Here is a 26639-nt window from a genome sequence, read left to right as displayed (position 1 = left end):
TCAATTTTAAGTTGTTTTCTATTCCATGCTGTGCAGCACCTACTTCTTTCTTCCCAAACCTTCAGTAAACTCTTCCTCACTTTCCTGTTTTAAATGAAGTGTGCCCTGAGGAAATGTTGAAGGGTGGCCCCCAGAGTGGAGACAGAAATTTGGAGTAAAAGGTGAGCTGGAAATTGTAAGCCCTGGGCATTTTACAAATACATGGATATCTGACTAAGCTATTTTATTGAAGAATTAAGGAAAAGTAGGATCCCTACCAGCTTTAAGGAAAAGCTGGCCCTGTGGTGATGTGGTTAAGTTCATATGCTCCGCTTCACTGGCCTGGGGTTTGTGGGTTTGGATCCTGGGCATGGACCTAAACACTGCTCATCAAGCCATGCTGTGGTGGTGTTCCACATGCAAAATAGAGGAAGATTGGCACAGATGTTAGCTCAGGGCCAATATTCCTCACCAAAAAAAGAGAAAAGAAAAAAACCCCAATATGTTAACATAATATAGACAGACAAGGTGTTGACACCATTGATTCCCTCCAGAGGGCTCTGAGGGATAGCCCGTTCCCCTCGGCTGTGAGTGGCCAGGAACAATGAACTCATTCTGGTCTAAGTGGTCAATGATGGGAGAAGGTATCCAACGGCTGCTGCCACTGCTGGCAACTTGCGTGACCCTCAGCCTGTGTGAGATCCTGGAGCCACCAGGACATAGAGTCATCGTGTTCAGAAGGACTCATGAGATGGCTTGGGTTTCGTGGATGGGGAAATGTGTGCTGAAAATAGTTTGAGTGGTCAGTCCCACCGTGCAGTGTAGACAGAATGGTCTGAACGCTCTTGCAGCTGCTACCTCAGTGGCTTTTCAGATATCACTTAGTGTAAATCTATAATCTATATTTTTTACCTTATTGTGTGATACTACTGTTTTTTTCCTTGCTTTGTTTTTTTGCAAAACAAAACAAAACCCTTTCAGCAGCACTGAGCTAAAAAGGTGCATGTTTAATGAAAAATTAAGTCCTGTATATCCTTTGCTCCAGAATGTTGATGAATGTGAAACTGGCACAACTACTTAATGTTTGCCAGATGCTCTGGGGGCTGTAGGAATATCACTGACCGCAGCTGAGCCCAGAAGACAAAATCTGGTGAAAATCATCACCGTCTATTTTAAAAATTTCATGGCTATTTTAAGACAGCCATGCCTGATGATGCCAGTTTCACACGTGCAGTTGTGTTTCTCTGTCACTCTGGGAAGTATGACTCTTCAGTTAGGTGAGATGACTATTCTTCCAAGGTAATTTTGCTTAATTTTGGTTTCATTTTCTCTTGTGTGCCAAGGAAAAGTAAAGTGATATTTATTAGGGGGATGGCTCCATGAGCAGCAGCAGAATGTCACAAACAGTTGAATGATGCAGTTTTATGTCAGTTTCTTCAAGAGAAAGTCAGTTAATTTCAGTAATGGTTTGATTTTTTTTTTTTAGCTAATTCATGGACTCAAAGGAAAGCTTTTGAAAGTTTCTTCTGTCAAAGATACAGCCTCTGACTTTATTGTAGTTTATCACTTCACTTAAAAACAATTCAACAGCGAAGATGCCTGTAGAACTACAAATACAGTACAAATACAGATTTTGGTGGAGCACAGCATCATGGGAAAAATAGCGTTCTTACTAAATTAAGAAATCTGTGGAGCAGAAATGTATTTGGAACTAGATGTAGTGTGTTCATAGTTCATAACTGCATCCAGACAAGCTGTGATAGTCTACCAACAAAATAGAAGCAATAGTTGACAGACATTATAGATATTTTTATTTATACACAGAGATTCTGAGCTACAAAATATCTGTGAAAGAGATGATGTCAAATTTAAAAGTGCTTCAACCTGGCAGTATGTGCTTTTTTTTTTGGTGAGGAAGATTGGCCCTGAGCTAACATCTGTTGCTAATCTTCCTCTTTTTTTTTGCTTCAGAAAGATTGTCCCTGAGCTAACATCTGTGCCAAGCTTCCTCTATTTTGTATGTGGGACACCAGCACAGCATGGCTTCATGAGTGGTGTGTAGGTCTGTGCCCAGGATCCAAACTGGCAACGCAGGGCCACTGAAGCAGAGCATGCAAACTAGGCCACTGGGCTGGTCCCCGTCTTTTTTCTTCTCTGCATGTTCTTAGGTTTTAGCTATGCTTGAGCCTTTGAAGGGTTGCTTTGTAAATCAGCTCAAGTGTACTACAATATATATTGACCTTTTAGGGTTTTTTTTTTTTTTTAAATGAATGAGTCCTCCAAACTTTGTTTTAATTTTGTTTAAAATCAGTTGGTAATCTTTAATCAAGTATTCAGGGAATGGTCAGCCAAAAGACTTCAGCTCTGGGAGCTTTTAGGAAAATGTAATTATTGAAAACAAAATTTGTACCTACAAAATCAAAGTAGGAATTGAACAAATTAAATAACTTAAATTTGAGAGCAAATAATTAGGCTTTGAAATATCTTACTTATGGGAAGAATATTTTGGTGGAATTTTCACATTTAACTGGATGAATTTATATTCTGTACCGGAATGGAATGAAATTGAGATGATTTTGTAGCATCTAAATTTGGCAAAACATTGTAAAAAAATCGTAAGTAGAGACAACTTATTTGATGAGTTTTATCTTGTAAAATATTTCTCAAAGAAAGTTTTCCTGAATGACAAAAAGATGGCACCTGTGAAAACTGTACTGAAATAGTATCACATTTCAATAAGAAAAACTTTTGTTGTTAGTGCCATGAAGTTGATTCCAACTCCTAGTGACCTTGTGTCCAGCAGAGCAGAACTCTGCCTGGTCTTTTCCCACCACCCTCTCACCTTCCAGCACTGTATCAGACAATGCTCTGCTGCTATTCATAGGGTTTTCATGGCCAATTTTTTCGTAAGTGGGTTGCCAAGTCCTTCTTTCGCATGTGTCTTAGTCTGGAAGCTCTGCTGAAACCTGTCCACTGTAGGTGACCCTGCTGGTTTTTGAAATACCAGTGGCATAGCTTTCAGCGTCATAGCAACTCACAGCTGCCACAGTATGACAACTGACACATGGGTGGTGTGGTTCCCTGACTGGAAATGAACCTGGGCTGCTGTGGTGAGAGTGCAGAATCTTAACCACTAGACCATCAGGGTTGGCCAAGAAAAAAATGAAAATTGAGACTATTTTTCATTTATTACGATTACTTCTTCACTTACCAGGTACCTCAGCACCTATAGAAAGAATATTTTCTTAATTGAAAATACTATGGTCAACTGAGAAGAGGCAATTGATGGTGTCAACAATTTCAAAACTATTTGTAAGCTGGAAAATGCAACTTCGAAAGAGATTGCAGGCAATTTTATGAAAAAATAGAAATATATATATTAAAAATACATTCTTTAGAAAAATACCTGTGATGTGGTATTAGACAGAGATATAACTCCAAAACTGATTACAATAAGTGTTTATGAAATAAGAATAATATTCTGCTTAGGTTATTTTTAACTGTTTAGACAAATCAATCAAAATAATTTAAAATATTTTGTTTTAATGTACACCGATTTTTTATTTTTAGAAACGATTTTATTTTTGAAAATAATTTTAGACTGGAATTACTTTATAGAACTACTTGTCAATCTATAAATGCATACTTAAAAAGTATACTTTTATTTATTTTTCTCTCTTTCACTTTCAAAATTGTCCTGGTGTGGATAATAAATTATATAGTTGCGTGAAAACAGACGCTTATTTTAAGGGTTTTTTTTAGATGCTGTTGCCTCATTTATGATTATGGATGATGATCCAATGTCCTCCATCCATGTCCAAATTCTGGGACGCCAAGAAGAGAAGACTGCCTACGAATTCCTTGATTATGAAAAGGATGTACGCTGGGAATTCAACTCACTCCTTCACCAGCTCCTGTGACCTCTCTTTCCCACAATCATACAGGAAGAGTGACTGCCATCTCTCTCTCGGGTAACTCTGCCTTGAGTAAGTAAGCATTGAAAAAACTGTTTATTTTATTTTGAGAGATATATTTGCAATTCTTTATGTATCTTTAACAAATCATTTTATTGTTTATTTACATTACAGACTATGGTTCCTTTCCATGTAGTAGCAAAGTGTAATTCTTTCAGTATTCACAAACATACTAATGAGTTCATTAAGAGTCAAATAATTAGGAATTGGTGTTTTAAATGCCTTATATCATGAAGAAATCCACAGTGGGCTGTTTTATAGGTGATTAAGGAATATAGATGATATAGGGAACAGATTATTATTTTTCCCTTAAATGTAATAGAATATGGGCTTCTGCTATGCAAAAATTCACTGTCCAGTGGCATTTCAGGAAAAGACTAGACTTAAATAACAAGAGCCCCCTATATCTATTATTTTTTTCAGCTTTATTGAGACACAATTGATATATAACACTGTGTAAGCTTAAGGTGTACAAATGTTGGTTTGATACACTTACGTATTGCAAAATGATCACCACCATAGCGTTAGCTAACACCTCCGTCCCCCTGAGTGACTTTTTAAAATGCCCGACACTCTTCAGGCCCTGGGGGTTCAACAGTAAACACACGGTCTTTGTCTTTATAGAGCTTACCTTTGGTAGAGGGAGAAGTACACTAAAATAACAAATAACATAAAATATGTCAGGCAGAGACGTGTGCTGAAGAGGAAAATGAGCCAAGCTAGGGAGATACAGAGAGAAGAGAGAGGTGCTATTAATGTAGTCAGAGTCTTTTGGGTACAGTGCAGAAACCCACTGAAGTGTTCAAACAAGGCATTTGGATGTCCAAGGAAAGGGCAGCCCAGGCAAGGCTGACACAGGAGGATGCCCGGTGTGCTTGGGGAAGAGTGAAGGGGCCAGCATGGCTGGGGAGGAGGAAGCCACGGAGAGACGGGAGGAGGGGAGCTCAGAGAGGTTGGGGGTGGGGAGATCTCGGAGGACCTTGGAGGCCAGAGTAAGGACTTTGGATTTTATCCAGAGAGAGATGGGAAGCCACTGAAAGTTTTGAACAGAGGATTGCCATAACATAGCTTAGATTTGCAAAGAATCATTCTGGCGATGGTATAGAGAAAATACTGTGTGTGTGCATGCATGCATGTGTGCATGTGTGCGTGTGTGTGTGTGCGCGCACACGTGATGGGGAACTGAAGGGTAGAAATGGGGAGGTCAGTATGAAGACTGACGCAATGGTCCAGACAACACAAGTTAGAGGCTTAGACTAGGATGGTTGCACTAGGAGTGGTAAGAAACAGTGGGTTCTGAATATATTGTGATAGCAAAGCTGACATGATGAATTGGAGGTGACAGAAACTTGAAGGTTTTTGGCTTGGGTATGAGGAAGAAGGGAGTTGCCATCCACCAAGCTGGGGAAGATTGAGAGAGAAGTAGGTGTGGATGGGGTGGAGCGGGGGAGTCAGAGTTTAGTTGCTGATCTGTTAAATTGGAGATGCCTCTAGGACATCCGAAGTGGAAACGTGGTGGTTGATTAGCTGTCTTCCTGTGCCTGGTACTTCATCAGTAGACTGGAGCTGTTCACAATACCTACCTACCCCACTAAAAGACTAAAAGGACTAAAAGAGTTACCAGGTTAAACTACTTTGCAGAGCTCATGGTAACCACTCACCTGTTATTGTCATGAATATCTTTGATTAAGTCACATTTTCTGAGAATATTCATACAAAAAGGAAGTACGACGTCCCTGAGTGTGATCGAGCCCATCCCTAGAGTCATGGCTTAGAGCCAGAATGAACTTCAATCTCCGCTAATTTGAACCCTCATTTTATGGATGAGGAGATGGATGGAGGGCCAGGGAGGCTCGTCGTGAGTCTAGAATCCGGGTTCTCCAGCCCAGGGCTGCTACCCCGGGAGCCTGTAATCTTTCCATTACCCGGTACTTCCCATGAAACATTACATTTTTCCCCCCTGGGGTCTCAATTTTGAAGGGTGTTTGCTAAAAATCTGAGATGATTCGACATTTAGTGAGGCTTGTCACAGGTTTAATCTTCAGAGAGCAGGGAGGCAGTTGAGCCCGGAGAGGAGGTGCCCTGAGTGAGGCTCACATCCAGCCTCTTTAGAAGAGTGAGATGTGGGGAAAGTAACACCCAGGTGACCAGGCCTGAGGAGCACGGCCCGGCTTGCCCGGGGGAGGTGATCCAAGCTGCGAGGTTCTTTTCCTTTGTGGAAATATCACATGATCAAGCTTCCTCAGTCACACGGCCGTTCAGCCAGATGGAGTGGAGGACGGGATAGATGAAACCACTGCAAAGTTAATGCCCTTGTAAACGTGGATATTTCTAGGACTCTGTATTTTATTGTCATCTAAGAGGTTCCTTTTCTACCTGTACCTCACATCTCTCCTTGCCCTCTACCCTCCAATTTCCGGGTTAATGCTGCTCAGAAATCACACATGTCCCGTCTTTTCCATTTGTCTTGGGATGCTGATTAGTACGTAATCTATTCTTGAGCCCTTTTGAGAGTCTGAAGTTTCTGCAGAAGTGCTTTGTGGCAGGCCTGGAACTGAGTCCATCGGATACCTTTCCACTGAGGCCCACCGTTGCTGTGAGGGCTGGAGAGTCTTCCCAGGGCTTTCTTACTCTGCCCAAAGCAAAGGAAGTCACCAACATCTCCCCTTGCCCTTGGGAATATGCACTCAGCTGATGACGCTGATGATCCAGCAGGCTCTCCCGCATGCTCAGCTTTGCGGTTTAGCAGAGCACGTTGCGGGTGAGGGGAGGCAGCTGAGCCTAGGCAGCGAGACTTAGTCGGTGCAGGTAGAGTGTGAGAGACCAGAGGGCCTGGACCGTGCTCAGGGCTGGTCTCCTAGGTTCTCTGCCCAGTGTCCATGCTCCCTCTCCCTTGGTAACTAATGCTAATTTTGTTTGTAGCAGGAATGTTACAAATTCCTAATGAGCCAGTGAGAAGCCTTGTGAATTCGTCTTTGGGTAAAGCTATTGTTTTTCTGATAAAAAAGCACAGGATTGGGAGTAGAAATTTTGATCTTGAAAGTGAAAGTCCCACGCTAAGGATGGCAAAGCAGAAAGACGCAAGGAGTCGGGACTTCTCTGACGCCGCAGACGTGCTGCGCCAGTTCTCCACTTGGTCCTACTGTTTGGTGAGAAGAAATTGCCCCCATCGGCCGAGGCTGGTGTATCAGAGCTTTGTCCGGTGCGGCCGAAAGCAATCCGAACGGCTGACAGCATCTCGCCCGTCAGGTGGAAGCTCGGCTCTGCCACTCGCTTGCAGTGGAGCTTTAAGGAATGGCACTTAAACTCTCCGAGCCTCAGTTTCCCCATTTCTAAAATGAGGACAATAACACCTTCCCTGCAGGAGTCCTGAGAGAATTCCAGGGGCTTCTGTAAGCCCAGGATGCATCACGGGTCACTGCTGCTGTTGACAGCCCCTGGCTCTGCCCCTGTTGGGGAGGGGGAGCCGTGTGGTTTGACAGGATGGGTAAGCACGGAAGGAGTGTTTGGAGGGGAAAGAGTTCTCTCAGAGGTCATGAACAGGCCAAGAGAGATGGAAAACCTCAGAGGACAGAGGAGCCAGTCCAGGAAGCCAAACCCAAAGATGCAAACTTGCCTGAAGCCCAGGCCGGCTCTGCTAAGTGTCTCAGGTGGGGCCTGTGCAGGGGTGGGCCGGGTATGCACGTGCAGCGTTTGAGGGGCTGCAGCTGGTGAGGAGTAAGCGCCCGGGGCTGCAGGTAGGTTCTCCCACTTAGGTCATGAGTGTGATGAAAGAAATAGTGTGTGTGTGTGTGTGTGTGTGTGCGTGCGTGCACGTGCGTGTGTGCGTGCATGCATGTCAGTGTGTGCCGGCCCTGGGGCACTGGTAGGTCAGCCAGTAATCTTTTAAAAATGGAAATCTAATTTTTCACTTCCCTGTTTTAAAAACCCTTCACTGCTCCTAGGCATGTATCCAAGAGGAGGGTTGGGAGTGACAGCTGAGGGGTGCGGGGTTTCTTTTGGGGAGTAATGGAAAGGTTCCAAAATGATTGTGGTGATGGATGCAGAACTTGGTGAATGTACAACAAGCGGTTGAACTGTACACTTTGAATGATGAATTGTATGGTGTTTGAATTATATCTCAATAAAGTTGTAAAAAAGGAAAATCAGGCTTTGTTAGTTTCTTATTGCCAGCAGGATAAAGGCTCTCCCAGAACTGGCTTCTGTTGGCTGCCCCAGCCGGATCCTCTGACCAGCATCTGTTTGCTCAGGTGCATCTTTACCTCCAGCCACAGGGAACTATTTGTCTTCTCCCGGCTGCATCACGTGGCTTCTGGGTCACGGTGCCTCGTGTTCTTTCATCTAGTGGAATCTTAGGTCTGGTCCTGCAAAAGGAAGAACCTTCCTTGATGCTTTCTGCTCCCCACACTATTCATTCATTTAGCTGTCTAGACTACGGGCAACTTGAAGGCAGGGCCCATGTCATGTTTGATGTTGTGTCTCCGGCCAGCGTCATTCCAGCGGTGTGGGAGTGGTAGGGGGACTAGCTGAACAGGGAGGGATTTTCATTACTGACTTTATTTGGCATTGCCTTCACACGGTGATAATAAAAAGCAGACTGACACTAGTTTTATTGTTTTTTTTTTACATTTTCTACAATATACTCTCTTTTTGCTTTGCACCAGGGCTGACTACTCTCAACCTCCTGGCCTTGGTAAGTATTTAATGCAGTGCCTTTGCATATAGTAGGCACTTTATAAAAGAGTCAAGGTGGCTGGATCCAGAGGCCAGGCAAAGGCTGAGAAGGAGGGATGTCTCTCGGAAATTGCCAGAACAAAGGGATGCCCAACAGACATGCCAGAGAGAGAGGCTCGGGACCTGTAGAGAGGCCAGGGGCTCAAGGAAGCTGGCAGGTTTGGAGTATTTAACAAAGCCCTGAAGAAGTCAGATAGAAAGATCTACGCCATTTAAAATTTCCCCGTGTGCCTTTTTCTTCAACAGCTTCCCTGTACCTCTGTCCCTGTGTTTCCATTGGTTCTCCATTCTGGGACCTTCCTCCCTTTCATCAGCTACAAAGGCTCATGGCAAAGATTCTGCCTCTAGGGCCTCTAAGAAAAGCAAACAGCTTCACATCTCACAATCCTCAATTATTAAGCACCTACTATGTTTCTGGTACAGTGCCAGACACCTGCTATATATCAGGCATAGAACTAGGCACTCTAAATGTATTCTCTCTTCCATCTGTTAATGAAACCCACGAGTATATTAGATAGGGTAAGTAACATTAGCTGCTGTGACAAACAACCCTAAAATCTCAGTGGATTAACACAATAAGATTATTTTTGTTCGTATCACAGTCCAACATGACCCGTGTGTGTATGTGTGTTGGGCTTGGGGGCTTTGCTCTTTGCACTTCTTCCATCTAGTGGCTCTGCCTCCTGTAGGGCCTCTGAGCCCTCTGCTGGGGTTTTGCATCCAGCTGGCTGAGGAGGAATAGACAAGGCATGGAGGATTGTGGGAAAAGTTTCAGAGGCCAGGCCTGGAAGCAGCACTCAACCCTTCCATGCACATTCTATTAGCCTGAGCTCAGTCATGTGGGCACTTCAGGTGAAGCTAAGAAATCTTGTCTAGCTGTGTGCCCAGAAAGAGAACAAACTAGATTTGGTGAACGTATAGTATTGTGCCTGTCGCAAAGAGATAGTCCTTGTTGACACTATTTTACAGATTGGCTAATTTTAGTCATTTTATAGCCAGACAATGAGCTTTTTCCCTAAAATAAAGTCAGGGAAATCCTCTGTACCTTGCACTTGACACACAGAAAGTACTCAACACTTCTCTCTTGCATTGGATTGAATTGGAGAAGCTAAACTTTGCAGCGGAGCCGGTGTGCAATTCCCAAAGACATCCTCACTTCTCTGAGACGTTCTGGTTTCCTACTTTAGCGGGCAGCCCTTCCCCTCTGTTGGAAGGTTGACAGCTGGAATCCCTGGCTCCCATCCAAGGCTGATGTTGCACAGTGAGACTCCTCCTTGCCAGGTGGGCAGCCCGTGGTCCTTTGGAACGCTCCCTCTCTGTGTTTCTTCAGTGGGATAAGAAAAGTCTAATGATGCAGAAATAGAAGGGAAGTAAGATGGAGGAGGAGAAGGAGGAAGAATCTGTTGGACCTGGTAGCACTATTTTTCTCATTAAGGAGAAAGAATAGATGATTATCCCAAAGCAGAGGACTATTGCCTTATGATGAACTGATTGCTTTAGAGGGAAATTTTCCCCCTCCTTATACAGGCAAACTCAAGCCCAGGTTCAAGTGTTGGTCCTGGGCGTTCCACCCTCACCGTTTTGTTCTGCCTTTGCCGTGGGCTAGATGTTATATATGATCCTTTAGGAGCACTCCATCCTCTTGCTCCTTGTGGGTCCTTTCCCTGGGGAAAAGAACCCATGAAATTTCATATTGTTTCTGACCCAAATCCTCAACTCAGCAATACCTAAAGGGCTATTTCTTTCTTTTTCTCAATTGTGTTTCCTTTTTTAAATTTTTCCTCCCAATGACCTAATCCACAATGGTTATCATTGTGGATATCTGAGAATAGATACAAATGAAGGAGAGCCTGGTACAGGGCTTCTAGAGAAGGAGAAAAAGGCCCCTGAGAACGGAAATCATCAAACACAAAGACTGGAGAAACAGCTTAAAGAGCTTCATCATTATTAATTTAGGAAGCTTAAAGAGGGTTGGCGACCAGAAAAGGGCAGTAAAAAACGTCCTAATGATAAGCCTGCCAAGCATGTGAAGGTTGTCCAATCCTCAGAGCCAGAATGATTGCAGGCCCTTCATTTCCTTTGTTCTTCCACTGGGACCAGTGGGAGTGGACTGTGTGGGCACCAGGCCCCAGGAAGCAGGCAGTGGAGAGCAGGTCTGCAGCGGGTGGCTGTGCCTGCAGGTTGTTGGCAGGGTTTGAGAAGGCTCAGCAGCGTTGGGCAGTCTAACGGGCATGTCTAATCGAATATGCAAACTATTTAATAATGGGTTTGGCCTGGACATTGACCAGTCAGAATGGAAGTCGCCTGAATCAGGATGCTGGCAGGCTCCTCCTGTGCCAAGCTTTGCCCATTTAGTAAAGTTGCTGAGTTGTGATGGTGAACTAGGGGTTTTAAGAAAGGGGTGGGGGCCTCTGAGGCCATGGGTGGGACAAGGGCTTGGGGAGAGGTTTGTTTAATCAAGCTGTACACATTATTTCAATATTTTCACAACTAGCCTGGCTTTCCCGGTGCACACCAGCTGAATTTTCGCCTTGGGAACATCACCCCTACAATTTGGGCTGCTGTAGTGATGGAGCCGTGACGTAGAACTGGATTCCTTTGGTGGAACCATTCATCGGCTCTATTGGAGAAAGTTAATCAGGCATTGTAGTGACTATTTCCAAGAGTGCGAGTTCCAAGGTCAAGGCTGGTTACCCTTGACCTCTCTGACTTTCTTAAACGTCTTTTTCCTTAGGTGCCTCCTCCTTCCCTCCACACCACCCTCTTGGGTCTCTCTCCCTATCGGGGCGCTTGCTCTCGATTCCTCATGCAGGTCCCATGTATTTTAATCAAAGCAAGGAGAAGGCAGCTCATGGGTTGTCATTAGGATGATACGATGTGAAATGACCACTGTATTGTTTTCATTTCTCCAAGACAGCAGCCTGGTGTTCTGCGTTGTCAGCTCATTAGAGGATGTCACTGAGAAATGCAAAGTAGCCCAACTCCAGCACTCTCAGCTCCTTCCAATTCCCTCAGCACAGAACATCAGAGCTGGAGCATGCTAATCCGATCCCATCACTGGGGCAGTGGGCTTGTTTATTGAGCTCACTCAGGGGTGGCTGCAGGGCTAAAAAAAAAAAATTTAGGCACTTTTTTTGGAGAGGGCAGACAGCAGGTATGTTTCTACAATTATATATATATACATACATACATACATACACACATATATATATATGTGTGTATGTACGTATGTATCTTCTAGCTTATTCCAGATAGGACTTAAGGCTGTTCTCAATCTGACATCCTTCAGCTTAAACCTAAAATACATAGCTCCAATATCTTATACTCTTTAAGAAAGGAGAAATTAGGGGATAGTGAGTCCCTACATAAAAGATTTCTTGATTTTAACAAATGACGTATCTTCCAACTTTTCAAAACAATTTGAGCTACCTACATTTATAATAAAGGAAGAGAGCCCTTTATTGGAGCAAAATGAGTTCAGAGTTGCCTCGCAATTCTTCTCATGCTTTCCGCTAAAACATCCTGATGCCAGAGGGCCAGGACTCTGGCCCCAGGGGCCTAAAGGTGAGTTCAGACGGGCCTGGAGCAAGCTGAAACATATTCTAGACTGAAGTGGTAAATCTTGCATACTAGTCCATAATCTATCTGGTTTATAGTATAAAATTACGTATCCAATTTGTAATATCAAAGAAGATCCTCTCATCTCCCTAAACTTTGCGTAGAGTTGACGTCCCTCGTGGCACACCCTGCTGTCCTTCTGCAGCCTCTGCCTGCAGGAAATGCCACTCGCCCACTAGTGCTGCTGCAGCCAAGGAGCAGGAGCCTGGGAAAATTCTAGCCTTGGAGAGACCAGAGCCCGAGGGTTCAGACCTACTGGGATTTCTAGGCCTTCTTGCCCCCAAGATCATTTTATCCTTATTATTGGGCTTTTGAGACAGTCCGCTCTGTTCCCAGGTCTACTGACTAAAAGAGAGAATCTGGAGATGGGGGTGGGTGTCTATTGTCTGCTTTCAAAAACTTCAATGTGCTTTAAGTTTGAGTTGGGGTAAAACAACTTAATTGAGTCTAAGTTTTTCTATGTGTAAAATATAGCTCAGAAGGTTTCATTCTTAGAAATACAATATTATGAGGGCTGTTTATGTCTTAAAATGCCTGAGTCCCTCTAGGACTCAGATGGTGATCGCTAAACATCACTGAAAGGAAGCAAGTCTCCTTGGAGAAGTGGCTGATCCAGGAGAGGAAATATGCAGAATGATCCTAGAGTATCTTGTCCTCCCGAAATGCAAGCAAACTTTTGAAGACTACCAGGGTGGGTCAGAAAGACTCAGGAACCAACCCGAATAAGCTCCTGCTGTCCAAAGGTGGGACAATTTAGGCATCAGTAAAAATCATTGCTGCAGTGGAAGAAACCCATCCAATACCCCCGAGTTCATAAATGATCCTTATAAGAAGAAATCTTATTGATCCCCTTTGGAGGATGCTAGGAAACTACCTTGTCATCTTGAAAACTGGTAAATGAAAGAATCAAGCATTTACTTACATCTACTATATGAATTCTGCCTCAGGGAAGCCAAAAAGTTGATTAGGACGTTTTTCTTTATGTGAGTAGTCTGGTTAACAAATAAAAAATGAATGATAGAATATAACTTTTTACTGCCCCTAATAAATAAACAGATTCAGGCCAGGGTTTCTCAACTTTGCATAGTGGACTTTTGGGGCCAGATAATTCTTTGCGGTGATGGGCTGTCTTGGGCACTGTAGCTGCATCCCTGGTGTGTGCCCACCAGATTCCAGTAGCATCCCCTCCCCCAGCTGTGACAACGAAAATGTCTCCAGATATTGCCGGATGTTCCCTGGGAGGGCAAAATCAGCCTGGCCTAGGACCCCTGCTCTAGGCAATAATCACCGATGGCCGATAATACCACAGAAAGAGGGACAACCGGTTTTGTCTATCTCCTGATGGAAGTGCACAACTACCACCTTTGAAATTCTTGCCAAAACAAAACAAAAACCAAAACAAACTCATCTGAACTAAGCCTCTATATCTAACTTCCCCAGAAATATGAGACACAGACGTGCACGTGCGGGCGCACGCACGCGCGCGCGCACACACACACACAAACTAATCAGCATTACAGGGTTGCAGTCCCCCAAATCCAGACTGTGCCAAATGCGAAGGCCGATGACACGATTAATTCAACAAAAAATTGCAAGGAGTAGGCAATGGTAGAGGAGAACCCTACAGATTCAAAGAGTATTATAAGAAGGGGCATATCAACCAACTGCACCGTCTGGACCTTATTGAGATACCAATTTAAACAAGCTTAAAAATTTGTAAGATTCATGAGGAAATTCAATGGTATTGAGGAATTATCATTGATTTTTTTTTAGATGTGATAATGGTATGGTGGATATCTCTTTAAAAAGTCCTTATCTTTCAGAAATATATGTTGAATACTTATAGACGAAATCATATGAAGTGTGGGATTTGCTTTAAAATAATTCGGAAAGTGGGTGAATAGATGGTATAAGATTAGCCATGTATTGCTAATTATTGAAGGTGGATGATGGATACGTCAGATTCACTGTGCTATTATCTACTTTTCATGTTTGACTATTTCCATAATAAAAAGTTCAAAAAATGCATGGCTCCCAGAGGGAATCCCAACATTAAGAGAAGGTTGCTTTAGTCCATCCCACCACTTTGCCCCTCAGGATTTGACTGGAATACACAGTCGACAGGCAATCTGATCTCCATTTTCTGTCCTGAAGTCTGTATCTACAAGCGGGCGCTCAGGAGTGAGTGGAGATGAATCGAAGGGTCAGCCCCCGTCCTCCTGTTAATTAGCTATTAATCGTTCTAAGTAATGGACTAACTGATTCATGATTTTCATAAATTTATTGGCCCTCCAGTTAATGAAGAGCCTAATGCAGTACCTTTGGTATATATCATTCCTTTGTGGGACTGGCATGTCCTCTTCCACGAGCTGTCGAGCTTGGCTATACAGGAAACAACAGCTGCTCAAATTTGGGGCTTAAGGAAACTGGTGTATCCTGTAGAGAAGGTGGAGAGAGTCGAGAAACCCAGGAATACAGGCTGGAAAGGGTAAAAATGTCCAGATGAATTAATAATGCATATGGACTTCCAGTGTGCATGCAGGCATGGTGAGTGTTGCCATTGTCTGCTGTCAGGATGATGGTTTTGAAAAGTTAACCTGTGTCCTGGCTGCTCCCTCCCTCAGCCTATCCTTCTGTGTTTATCAGCCCCTCCCTCCTTTAAAGCTGCCAGGCCATCTAATGCTCGTTGCCTCAGGGGAAGGATGTGGTAGGATGGAGAGCAAATGGCCTGGGCACTTTTTGCTGTCTTACACTGTTTCAAAGGACTATGCCCTTAGGGAGAAATGTCAGGAGATGATGCTGGCTCCCTACACCCATCATTACCCCCAAATACGTAAAGTTTTCCCTGGGGTTAAGAAAGGAGTAAAGACAGTGGGTAAGTGATGATCATATGGCTGTCTCCCCACCCTGCATCCTACTTCCAGGGGCTGGTTGCAGAGTGAGACCAGCCTGGTGGCCTCAGAGACCTCCAAGGTCCCATGTGGCATGGACCAGACCAAGATGATCCCCCTGCCCCTTAGTCGTCTGTGCACAGACTAGTAAGGAGAGCCAGTGGACTGGGAAGCGCCTGGGGGACAGTGGCAAAGGCTGTCTCAGTGGACCCGTGGGCCAATGGCTACCTCAGCCTGCACCTGCACTGTCAGATGGATCCAGGGCTGGGTGACAGCCCCTCTTACAAGATCTTGCTCCACATAACTGCTCCACCCAGGAAGAAGGGATCTCCAGAATTGACTGAGACAAAGTTTCTGCCCCTCAGGCAGAAGGGAGCTGTAGCAGGCCTTCCTGGCCTGAGGTTCATGTCCATGACAGCAAAAATACCCCAGATTAAGGTGGCAGCAGTAGCTAGTTGCACATGATCATCTTCCTTCCTTCCTTCCTTTCTCTCTCTCTCTCTCCCTCATTCTCTTTCCCTCCCTCCCTGCCTTCCTTCCTTCCTTCCTTCCTTTTCCTGCTTTTTCTCATCAGCACCACAAAAAATGCCTTTTCTTATGGTGCACATTATGCTTTCGTGTTCACATGCAAGTGTTTCAAGGGACAATTGTGCACAAGCCCCTGTCTCTTAAGCGCTGAAGGAAAAAACTGCCTACAAATTCTGAACTTGTTAGAACTACATGGCTGCAGGTGACTGGACCACAGTTTGAACTGGTTTACACAAAGAGGGGGCCTTTGTTATAAGGGTCTGGGATGTGGACCCAAGGATAGGAATGTGGCTGGAGGCAGGACCCGGAATGCAACCAGCACTGTCTTCCATCTCTTCTCTCTGTGTTGTCTCCTCTCTCGCTGCAATCTACTGTCTTCCCGCCGCACACATCCTGGCCCTCAGCAGTGTTTGAGTTTGATATCCAATGGCAGGGTCATCATCAGGGCTGAACTATCCTAGACCTCCTGAATCAGTCTCTGAGGAAGTGGCCTGAGAATCTGAATTTCAAAAAAAAGATTTCTCGTCTAGTTCATTCTTGTCTACTGTAAAGCTTGAGATTCTCTGAATTAGAGCTTCAGCCACTGGAGAGAGAATGAAATGATGATGTCTTTGTTTCTAAGAAAAATCTCAAGGAAAAGAACTTGTTGGCTTAGCTTGGGTTAGATACCAGGCCTGTACCAGTCCACTGTGGGTTAGGGAGTGAGATGTCGTGAAAACATGGTCACTCCTCTGAAAAATACATGGGTGGAGTGAGGAGGGATCCCAGAAGGAGGCAAGTGCTGGTCCCAGGGGAAAGAGGATGGTACCAGCCAGGCGAAACTATAAGCATCTACTCCACATTTTAATGGACTCCACAGAAAGTGATGATTTTGGCCCTAGTGGTTCTCAACTTCAGCTACTCATTTGCATTTCCTGTTTCCTGAGCACCAGCTTCATATCTTTGCCACTCTTCCCTCAAACCTAAGTTTTCCTCAATTTCCTCACTCTTTATGAACGACCTCGCTCTTCTTACTTCATCATAGAAATGGAGGCCAGCAGGCACAAATTGCCCCCGTTTCCCTAACCATGGCTTCCAGATAAACTTGTATTGCCATCTGCTCTTCGGTGTTCTCTTTTCTAGAGGGAAGGGGTGTGCCTACTCCTTTCCAAGGTTAATTCCTTCACCACTGTACTTTGTCTTCTCTTGGTTTTCCTTTCTCTCTCGTTGATTTCTAATCCCTTCCTCTCTTCTAGGTGTTGCCCGAGTCCTCCCCATTCCAGAATACATCCCCTCTGTCCTGCCTATCCATCAGGCTGCCGTCCCACCCCTCTCCTTCTGCCCCACCAAATATTATCACTAAAATAATCGTAATATAACTTTATGGGATTTTTCCTGAGTAAAAGAGCAATACATCCTCTGGCCTCCAGAGGAACTCAGAAAATCAGAAAAATACAGAATAACATGAAGAAGAAAATAAAATTCACCTATAAGTTTATTAACCAAAAATAGCACTATTAACAAATCACTGTATATCATCTTAGTATTTTTATGCATATATTATAGATACACCAAAACTGAGGTCATACTATTTATGTCTTTTGTATCTTGCTTTATTCACTTAAACCGTGAACATTCACCCATGTTATTAAAAATGCTTCTACAATGCACTTCTTTATTAGCCAATATTTTGTCTTTTAGGTAATTGCAAATTTTATTACATATATAGCATGTTTTTATTATAAATAGCCCTTGTGTATAGATACTTTTGCACATCACTGTTTCTTAAAATCATGAAATATTTTGGAAAGAGCTGTTTATCTTTGTTGGTTTCCATTTACACTCCTCATTATCTCCTCAGGATGCTCACCTTGGTCCCTGCAGCTCTATAGTAATGGGTTAGGAATTGGCTAGCATTGACCTTCAAGGTGAAAATCCAGCGATCTCTTCTTTGTAGTGATGTTCTGGTATTCTTCCTGCAAATGCCTTCTCTCTTCACCTCAGTGACCCTACTGTTCACTTTCTTCCTCCAAAAGCATCCCATAGCCTGTGTGCAGATGACTATCAGGTACTCCATGCACTTGCAACAGCTGAAGGGTGTGTCTATTACTCGTTCGAAAAGCAACTCTGACCCAGCGTAACCCAGAGAAACCAGAGACTCACATGGTCCAGTCTGGAAGGGAATGATGAATTTTGGGAAACTCTCTAGCCTCCAAAGGAACCTGAAAATAACTCAAATCCTATATTCACATTTTCAAAGACCATCGTAAAGGAAATCTAAGCACAGAGTTCAAAGCAACTGGTTCTCCTACTTGATTCTCTATCCTAACCTTTCTCCCAGTTATTCAGAGACTCTTACTCTCCAAATCCTAGAAAACTCTCTCATCCCTCCCCTTCATTCCTTACTCTGGTTATTTTCTCCTCCTGATTTCGGGATCCTTACCACCCTGCTCCCCCAGCTGTTCTTCCTGGGGCTGAACTGCTAATAGGAGTTTCCTCATGCTCATGGTAGCAGCACCTTGAGAAGTGGAGAAGACAAGAACAGAGGAAGGAGTCAGAAAGATAACAAGCTCTGCTTTCCACTGTACACAGTGCTCCCTACCACACACATTTTTTTTCCCTGTTCCTGAATTCTTTATCTCTCTTGATGACACAATGTCCAAGTTGGAAACTAATATAGACTGAATGTTTATGTCCTCCTAAAATTTATATGTTGAAACCTAATCCCAATGTGATGGTATTAGGAGGTGGGGCCTTGAGGAGGTGATTTAGTCATGAAGGTGGAGCCCTCAAGAATGGGATTAGTGCACTTAGAAAAGAAACCCAGAGAGACTCCTTCCCCTTCTGCCACAGGAGATTATAGCTAGAAGACAATGTGTGAACCAGGAAGCAGGTTCTCACCAGACACCTAATCTGCTGGCACCCTGACCTTGGACTTCCCAGCCTCCAGAACCATAGGAAATGAATCTCTGTTGTGTATAAGCCACCTAGTCTATGGTATTTTGTTATAGCAACCCAAATGGACTAAAACAGAAACTCTGGATTCTCTTCTCTCTTTCACAGCTAATAACCTGTTGGCCATCAACTTTTCTAGATCCTATAGCAGAAATGTGTGTAGACTTTGTTTCTTTTCTTTATCGCCACTGGCAAAGCCTTGGTTCAGATGGCCCTCAAAACTTACTTGGGTTATTTCAGAGTCTATTAGCCGATCTCCCTACACTCATCTCTCTCACCTCCATCTACCACGGACATGCTGCTGCTGAGAAGCAGATCTGCTCACCTCACTCTCTTGCTTGGCAGTCACTCACAGCTCCCCATTGCATGCATATGGTTCGAATTCCTTTCTTTGGCCTTCATAGCCCTGCATATTGTCCTTCCTTCAGGCTGTCTCTCATCACTTTCCTCAGTGACCCTGCTCACTCAGCCTGTATCACAAGGTCTATTCACTGTCCCTCAATCTTCCCTTTACTTTGGCACTTTCACTTTTCGTTCCTGATGATTTTATTCCCTGGAATACACTGCTTTCCTCTAGCTGAGCAACTCCTACCAGTTCCTCCGTCTCCAGCCCCACTGCTCCCTCCTGCGTGAGAACTCCCTCCTCGCTATTCCCCAACCCCAGGCTCCATGCACTCACTCTCCACTTTGTGCTCCAGGAAGTGGTCCATGTCTTTATCATGTCACTTGTCACACTCTGTCTTTTCTACTACATTGTAAGCTCTGGAGCAGGGGCATGATTCATTTGGAAAATCCCCAGTATCTAACCCATGCAAGTTGCTACATCAGTGATGCCTCATCCATGTGGGACAGATTCGTGTTTACTCACCTTCAGTGTGACCTTCATCGTATTATTGCGTGAAGCCTGAAGGAACGTCTGATTCCTGCTTGTAAGGACTGAAGGTGGAAGAATTTCACTCTAAATTCAGCAGCTAGGCTATATGAATGAGACACTGGAAGAAACTTAATGGTATAAAACATCCCATTGAGTCCAAGCAGCTGTGCAACAGATATTTACTCAGCTGTAAACAAGCCTGCTACGTGTGAAAACAGAGATGTACAAAGCAGATGTATTGTGTATTGTTATTCATTTTGTAAAAATAAATCACCTTTGCATCTGTTCCCCTTGTCTATTCAGTACCATGACCTACAAGACACCAAGGAAACAGCCGTCACCAAGTCCTGTAGATCCTTCCTCCTAAAATCTCTCTCATTTGACTACTTTTCTCCATCTTCAACACCAATGCTCTGCTCAAGCCACTGTCATCTCGCTTCTAGATTATTGTAATCCCTCTGTCTAACTTCAGGCCTCAGCTTAGATGGCACTCAGCTTAGACAGCACTGCCTTTCAAAACTTTTCCTCCCTCCAAGACTGGTTAGGTGACTTGCCTACATGTTCTTGTACCTTATCCTGTGACTGTCTGAACTTTCCTGTATCCCCTATCGGACTGCAAGTTATTTCCATTGCATGCACATAGGAAGTATTCAATAAACGTTTATCGCACAAACAAATTACAAAGGAATGTATCAAAATATTTTGAATTCATATCTTTTTTGCATCATGTCTACTAACTGGAGCAAGGCATGTTTTATTTTGGTATGAAAAACTAGGCTATTTGGTGAATTGAAATTAACTGGATTAGGAAATATGTCTTTTATTTCCATCTTTGACTTTTCAGTATACATTAAGATTTGCCTAACATAACATGTGTTGAGAGTTATGTCTCAGGTGTGGGGCTAGGTGCTTGCACATACTTTCTCTGTCTTTCTTATAGTTTTTCATCAGTTAATTGGGGATAGTAACTAGATCTGTCAACAAATAGTGCTGTAAAGAGTGGATTTTCATCTTGAAAGAATGTATGTGCTTCTCTAAGCACCTGTTTTTACCAAGAAGGAATTCACTCCCTGGGAAGACCAAGCCAGGTGTTGCGAATGCTTTCAAGGTCTCCCAGTCGATACACATCTATCCAGCCATCCATTCATGGCTTCAAAGCTCTCAGAAGAAATCCTCAAATTTTATATTTTTAAAGAAATGAGGTCAAATATTATATTTTTAAACACCTTTAGAAGTCATTTTCAACAGTATATCTCTTCCTTTCTATCCATGCGGATGACTTCCAGCAATTTGATTCTGCTTGCAAAGTGAACGAGAAGAATTTTTATGAGATTCTGAGGGGATGAAGTAGCTCCTTGAAATTAAAAGTCAATTTGAAGGAAAAGATTCCATGAAAAATAGGACTGGGGAAAAACCAGTATTTTTAAAGAATGATATGTTCATGCAGGAAAGGGAAAAATCAAGCACTAACTCTCTCTCCTCTCATTTAACCATGGGTGAAATCTCCTGGATTCTTGTACCCATCAGAAAAGAGGGACAGTCTAAGACCCGTGTGATCAAGCTGTTCAATCTCTGCTTGTCTGGCAGCAGTTTCAAAGGAAGGATACCTGGAAGAGAAATCCGTGGCCCCAGGAAGCCGAGACGTGGAAGCGGGATGTCAGTGACAGCTATTTCAAGCTACTGAGAAATTGCAGAAGGAAGAAGAAAATGCCCCTCCCTCTTCCTTCATCGCATCAAGTAAAACAAACTGGACAAGATGCTCTGTCTGTTCAGATGATGTGAGTGAGAAGCACCTGTCACAGAAGACATGAATTGAGTGAGATCTTAAAAGGTTGCTCATGGGGCAGAGAAAGAGAACAAAGAAGCTGGACTAGCACCAGCAAAGGGAGGGAAAGATGAGCCTACACTGAGCGATGAGAGAGGGCCGGTGCTGAGACCATCAGGCAAGTGAAAGGGGTTGGAGAAGAGCAAACTAGAAGTTATATGGGTACCTCTGACTCCTTTGACCTCAGGAGACCCTGACAACCAAAACATCATTCCCCGTGGTGACAAGATACTCGAAAACCACAAAGAAATTGGAACTGGGGCCATGTCAAGGCCACTCCCTTTTCAGACTTCTAGACTCCAGAACTGTGAGACAATAAATTTCTATCATTCAAGCAACCTAATCTGTGGTACTTTATTACAGCAGCGCTAGCAATGAATAGTCGGCTGGTGCTAGTGGCCTCTTCTTTCCTTCAAGGGAGGGTGGAGAAGAGAAGACAAGGATTCTTGAGATTCTGCAAAGCAAGGTGGGTTTCTTCTGGTATAATACCTGGAAACCCCAATGGCATTTACATGGATGAAACAACTGGCCTATATCTCAGCTGATTCAGTGGTTTCTGTCGTCTTAACAAGCAGTGTTCATTGGCCCATAATAGTTGTGCATTTGCTACATCATCAGTTGGAAACTGGCCAAATAATCTGGTAGACGAGTGTCATGGCCAATTCCGTTCCTGTCTGCAGAAAAACACCAGCGAGCTAGGATGAGACATAGTGAGTGAGAACTGTGTTGAAAGTCTTTCTTGAGGTTCCTGTAAGTTCTTTTAATGCTGGGCTCTCTGTATCTGCAGCCACAGTCAATTCTAACATTGAGGATTGAGAAGGATCTAAAGCTTGGACTAAAAAAGTTGCCTAAGATGCTCTTTCTTTACTGGTCTGAATGGAACCTCTTCATTGGATTTCCATCCATCTGAAGTGGACAAACTGTTAGGAAGAGAGCAAGCGCTGATATTTCCTTTATTATTAAGTGATTCTTTGAGAGTGTTATTTTTCTTTCCTTCCTTTTTCTTTCCTCCTAAAAACATGTAGAAAATATGAATGCTAATTAGGATACAATTATCCTAATAGTGGATCAGTTTACTGGATGTGTGAAATTGACGCTCCCCATAGGAATGATCTGGCAACAGTATAATAAACTATTTGTAAGAGAAGTATTAAAAAGGGAAGAAGAGTGAGCCAACATATGAATTAGAGAATACACACAAATGTGTGCACGTACACACTGAATTTGGACATAGCCTATCCCCTCTGTTGCTTACGCATTCATTGAAGCCTTCACCTTTTCTGTGGCTGCTTGTCTAAGCACGTGTCTTACATTCAACATCTTCTCTAGGTCTCAGGTACAATGGTGTGTTTCCAGTCTCTTCTACTCGGTCAATTCTCACAACGCTTGAGATCTTGATAGGGCTATTGGAACAGTCAGTCAAAGTAATAGAAAAGGGAGAAAGTGTTACATAGGAAGCAAAAGCAAAAAGATGTGCCTAAAGGCAATGAGCTCTGTAGAGGTGGACAGAGTTGTACTCATGTCACTTTATACAAACATCCTCTCCCTGTGGGCCTCCAAATTATTTACACAAAAGACCTTTTGACTTAACAGGGAGAACCCATGCAGGAGAGATCCCTGTAAATCCAGCTTTTCCAAAAGGCAATATGGGCTTTGGAGACAGGCCAACTAGAGTTGTAATCCCAGATCCACCATTTACCAGCTTCGTGAACTTGGGTAAGTAGTTTTTAACCTCTTGAGTCTCAGTATTGTTAACCTGCAACCTTTACCTTAAACTTTAACCTCAACCTTAAAATGAGCATAGACCCAATCAATAATAAAATGGAAAAATAAACTGTGGCATATTCAGGTAATGGAATATTCTGCAGCTAGGAGGATGAGAAATTTACAACTTCACACAATACACAATGCAATTGCACAACACAAGTACACATAACAATATAGGTGAAACTCACAAACGTGTATTGAGGGAAAGAAGCCAGATGCAAAGGGTATGTATTGTATAATGCCACTTACATAAAGTTCAAAGCTCGGTGAAACTGACATGCTATTTGAGGTTGGGATAGTGGTTACCCTTGAGGGGGTGTGACTGGGTGGGGGGCAGGGGAGGGCTGGAGATGTCTGTTTCTTATTTTGGATGGTGGTTACCTGGGTGTGTTCAGTTTGTGAAATGCACTGAGTTCCATACTTAAAATTTTTGTAATTTTCTGTATGTATGTTACACTTTAATAAAAAGTTAATTAAAAAACCCCAGATCATAACAATACCTAGCTCACAGAGATGTGAAGATTAAATGAAATAATGACTGGAAAATACCCAGCCATAGTAAGTGCTTGATGCATGTTAGCAATTTATTATTGTTACTATTTTTATTGTCCTGGTAAAGGCATTGGTGACAAATTTACCTTCTGTCGCATCTGGGTATGCCTGTGACACTCCAGGGTTTTCCAATAGGAAGGCTTATAAAGGGTCCGGTTCTTCATCAGAGGCAAACCCTAGCATCATGTCTCATTCAGAGGCAAGCATTCCAGTCGGGAAAAATAAATTAGCCCCCAGTAAGATAATTCTCAAGTATTTTTTTTAACATTGATTAAAAAAACAAAACAAAACAAAAACCCTCCCTATGTCCACCCAAGTGTGCAAAAAATACCTTGGCAGAAAAGAGAAGGCCTGTTTCTGCTGTTCTTAAACTGATTTACACTTCCTCTAGTTTCCTCCTTAGATAAAAATAGCAGTTTAATCTACTGACAGATAAAAGCCTTTCAAAATACTAACTCCATTTGGAGCTGTTGCTCTTCATTGTTGATTTTCCATAATACAGATGTTTTCGGCATAATGTATTCTCCAGAATGTCCTCTGTCAGCTCAGTAAAGAAGACAAACAGCAGCCTGCTCTTGAAAACAGGGCCTCTCCATAAACCAGCTGACACAGGCTCAATCGAGCTTCACCCCACATAAAGATTTTAATAAACAAACCTCACTGGTCAGCATATTGCTCCGGCATATTTAAACATATCACGTGCTTTCTGCTCCTCTTCGCAGTTCTGCAGCTTTTGCACAAAACAAGTTCTGGGTTAACAGAATGTAATGAGTCCGAACGGAAGAAAATGCCTCTTCTCTCTGGACTCGGAGAGAGCGATGGTGTGAGAGCGTTAAACAGTGGGGCTGCGGTGTGATCCCAAGTTCAAGTCCAAGGGCTCAGAACTGCAATTTCTGCAGCCGAGTCAGCATAAAGAACTCTGAGGGCAAGTGTGACCCTATTCCTGTCCCACTGGGTCTCCCCAAGTGTGTCTCTACCTAGTTCTTCTCTCCTTGCATTTACATGCTGTGTTAGAACTTCATCCGCTTTTCTTGCATCTAGGTCTGTTCCTCTGGCTCTTCTGTCAGACTCCCTCCATTCCAGTCCTGGGTTGGCACTTAAGACCCCTGTGACCTTGAACATCTCACTTAACCTTTCTTAGCCTCGGATCTCTCATCTGTGAAACGAGGATCGTAGTAGACCTCTCCCACAGGGCTCTCATGAGGATTAAATGTGGCCATGTATTCAAAGCTCTTAGAGCAGTGCTTTGCCAGCTCATGGTGAATGCTCAGTAAATGACGGTTATTATTTAGTTCCTTTCCAACCCCAGCTCCATCTATTTATGCACAGTCACTTACCCCACACAAATTAGAGAGGAAACCCCATCTTCCAGAGAGAGGTTAGTTAACTGGATTCAGGAAGTTTTAAAACAGAAAGATAATTCCTAAATTAAGAGTAGAGTTTAGGAAGTAGTGGTTTTCTCAATTTTGGCAGCCTTATTTAAAATTTTGGGCCACATAATCATTGTGGTGGGGGGCTATTTTGTGTAGGATGTTTAGCAGCATCCCTGAGTTCTACCCACTACCTGCCAGTAGCACTCCCCACCGCAAGTTATGATAATAAAGAATATCTTCAGGGGCTGGCCCCGTGGCCGACTGGTTAAGTTCGCGCGCTCCGCTGCAGGCGGCCCAGTGTTTCGTTGGTTTGAATCCTGGGCGCGGACATGACACTGCTCATCAAACCACGCTGAGGCAGCGTCCCACATGCCACAACTAGAAGGACCCACAACGAAGAATACACAACTATGTACCGGGGGGCTTTGGGGAGAAAAAGGAAGAAATAAAATCTTAAAAAAAAAAAAAAAAAAAAAAGAATATCTTCAGACATGGCCAAAGGACTCCTGAGTGGCAAAAGTGACATCCCTGGTTGAGAACCACTGAGTTAGACCCAGACTCCGATTGTGAGCTAGAGCACGAAGGTGTAATTAATGAACTATGAAAAGAGGGGGCAGAGCGAGTTAGCCTAGGACTGTGCCTTGCCGACCTTACCACAGAGCTTAGAGAAGACGGTAGGTCTGATTCAAGACACTGCTGACACCCATGTTGGTCTAAAGGCTGCTCATCATTCTTGTCAGCAGTATCTTCCTGAAAACTTCCACCTGCCAGGAATGGGTGAAGGCAGAACAACAGAAGAGGGAAGGAGTCCATGCCCAGAAGGCTGCAAAATGGTCACATCTCAAGTCATACCTCTGCTTTTAGATCCACTCTTTGAAGATATATTTACAGCACTTCATAAAACTTCCTTAGTTTTCTATTTTCCTTCTCCAGCTTAAATCCATTGAGTGTTTAACCACATCGGGCTGCCCTATTTCCGGCTTTGTCTTGATTGTGTTAAGTTCATGAGAATGACAGTTAAGTGCTTTCATTTTTCCATTTCCTCACTTATTTTTATAAAACCATAGGAGCAAAATGCAACAAAAATTTTCAAATAATTGCAGAAACATTGCTTTGCAGATAAAAATGACAACACTGCCAAAACTCAACTCTTGGCTGACAGCACCACCATGCAAGAGCTCAAAATGTTCATTTTTCAGCTGATTTATAGAGATCTGAATTTGGCATACAAAAATTCATCGAGAGGTGTCAGTGTAAAATGTGTGAAAGGACAGGGTACAGAGAAGTTTTCAGTTTATGAAAGTTGAAAACTACTAGTAATTATGACAAGCTGAGATATGGACACTAGGTCACAGTGTATATTTTATCTTCTTAATTAGATCATAAATACTTCAAGGGGAAGAAAGGACTTTCAAAAAAGTTCTTCAGAATCCTCTTTAGTATGCATGCAATAAACGCTTATTAAATTCTAATTTAATGAGTAGCGAGTGGAATAAAATTAGTAGTTTCTTTAAAACAAGGATGCAACTCTTAAGGATTCCTTAAATTTTTAGATCCAAAAGTACTTTGTGCCTAGTTAAGGAGTGTTGT

General features: G+C 43.3%; 1 long non-coding RNA gene across 2 annotated transcripts in view; it reads left to right on the top strand.

Annotated features, from left to right (window-relative positions):
- LOC138919362 (uncharacterized) overlaps nt 1-8098 on the top strand; it is a 135844-nt gene extending 127746 nt beyond the window's left edge. For both annotated transcript variants that reach the window (XR_011429519.1, XR_011429520.1), the window contains exon 3: nt 3742-8098. This is a non-coding gene — a long non-coding RNA (uncharacterized lncRNA). The remainder of the gene's footprint in view (nt 1-3741) is intronic.
- The last annotated feature ends 18541 nt before the right edge of the window (nt 8099-26639 follow it).

This window comes from Equus caballus, chromosome 20 (assembly GCF_041296265.1).
Source record: "Equus caballus isolate H_3958 breed thoroughbred chromosome 20, TB-T2T, whole genome shotgun sequence".
Classification (NCBI taxonomy): Eukaryota; Metazoa; Chordata; class Mammalia; order Perissodactyla; family Equidae; genus Equus; species Equus caballus.
Note: the sequence above shows the minus strand (reverse complement) of the source record. Positions and strands in the feature narration are given on the sequence as shown.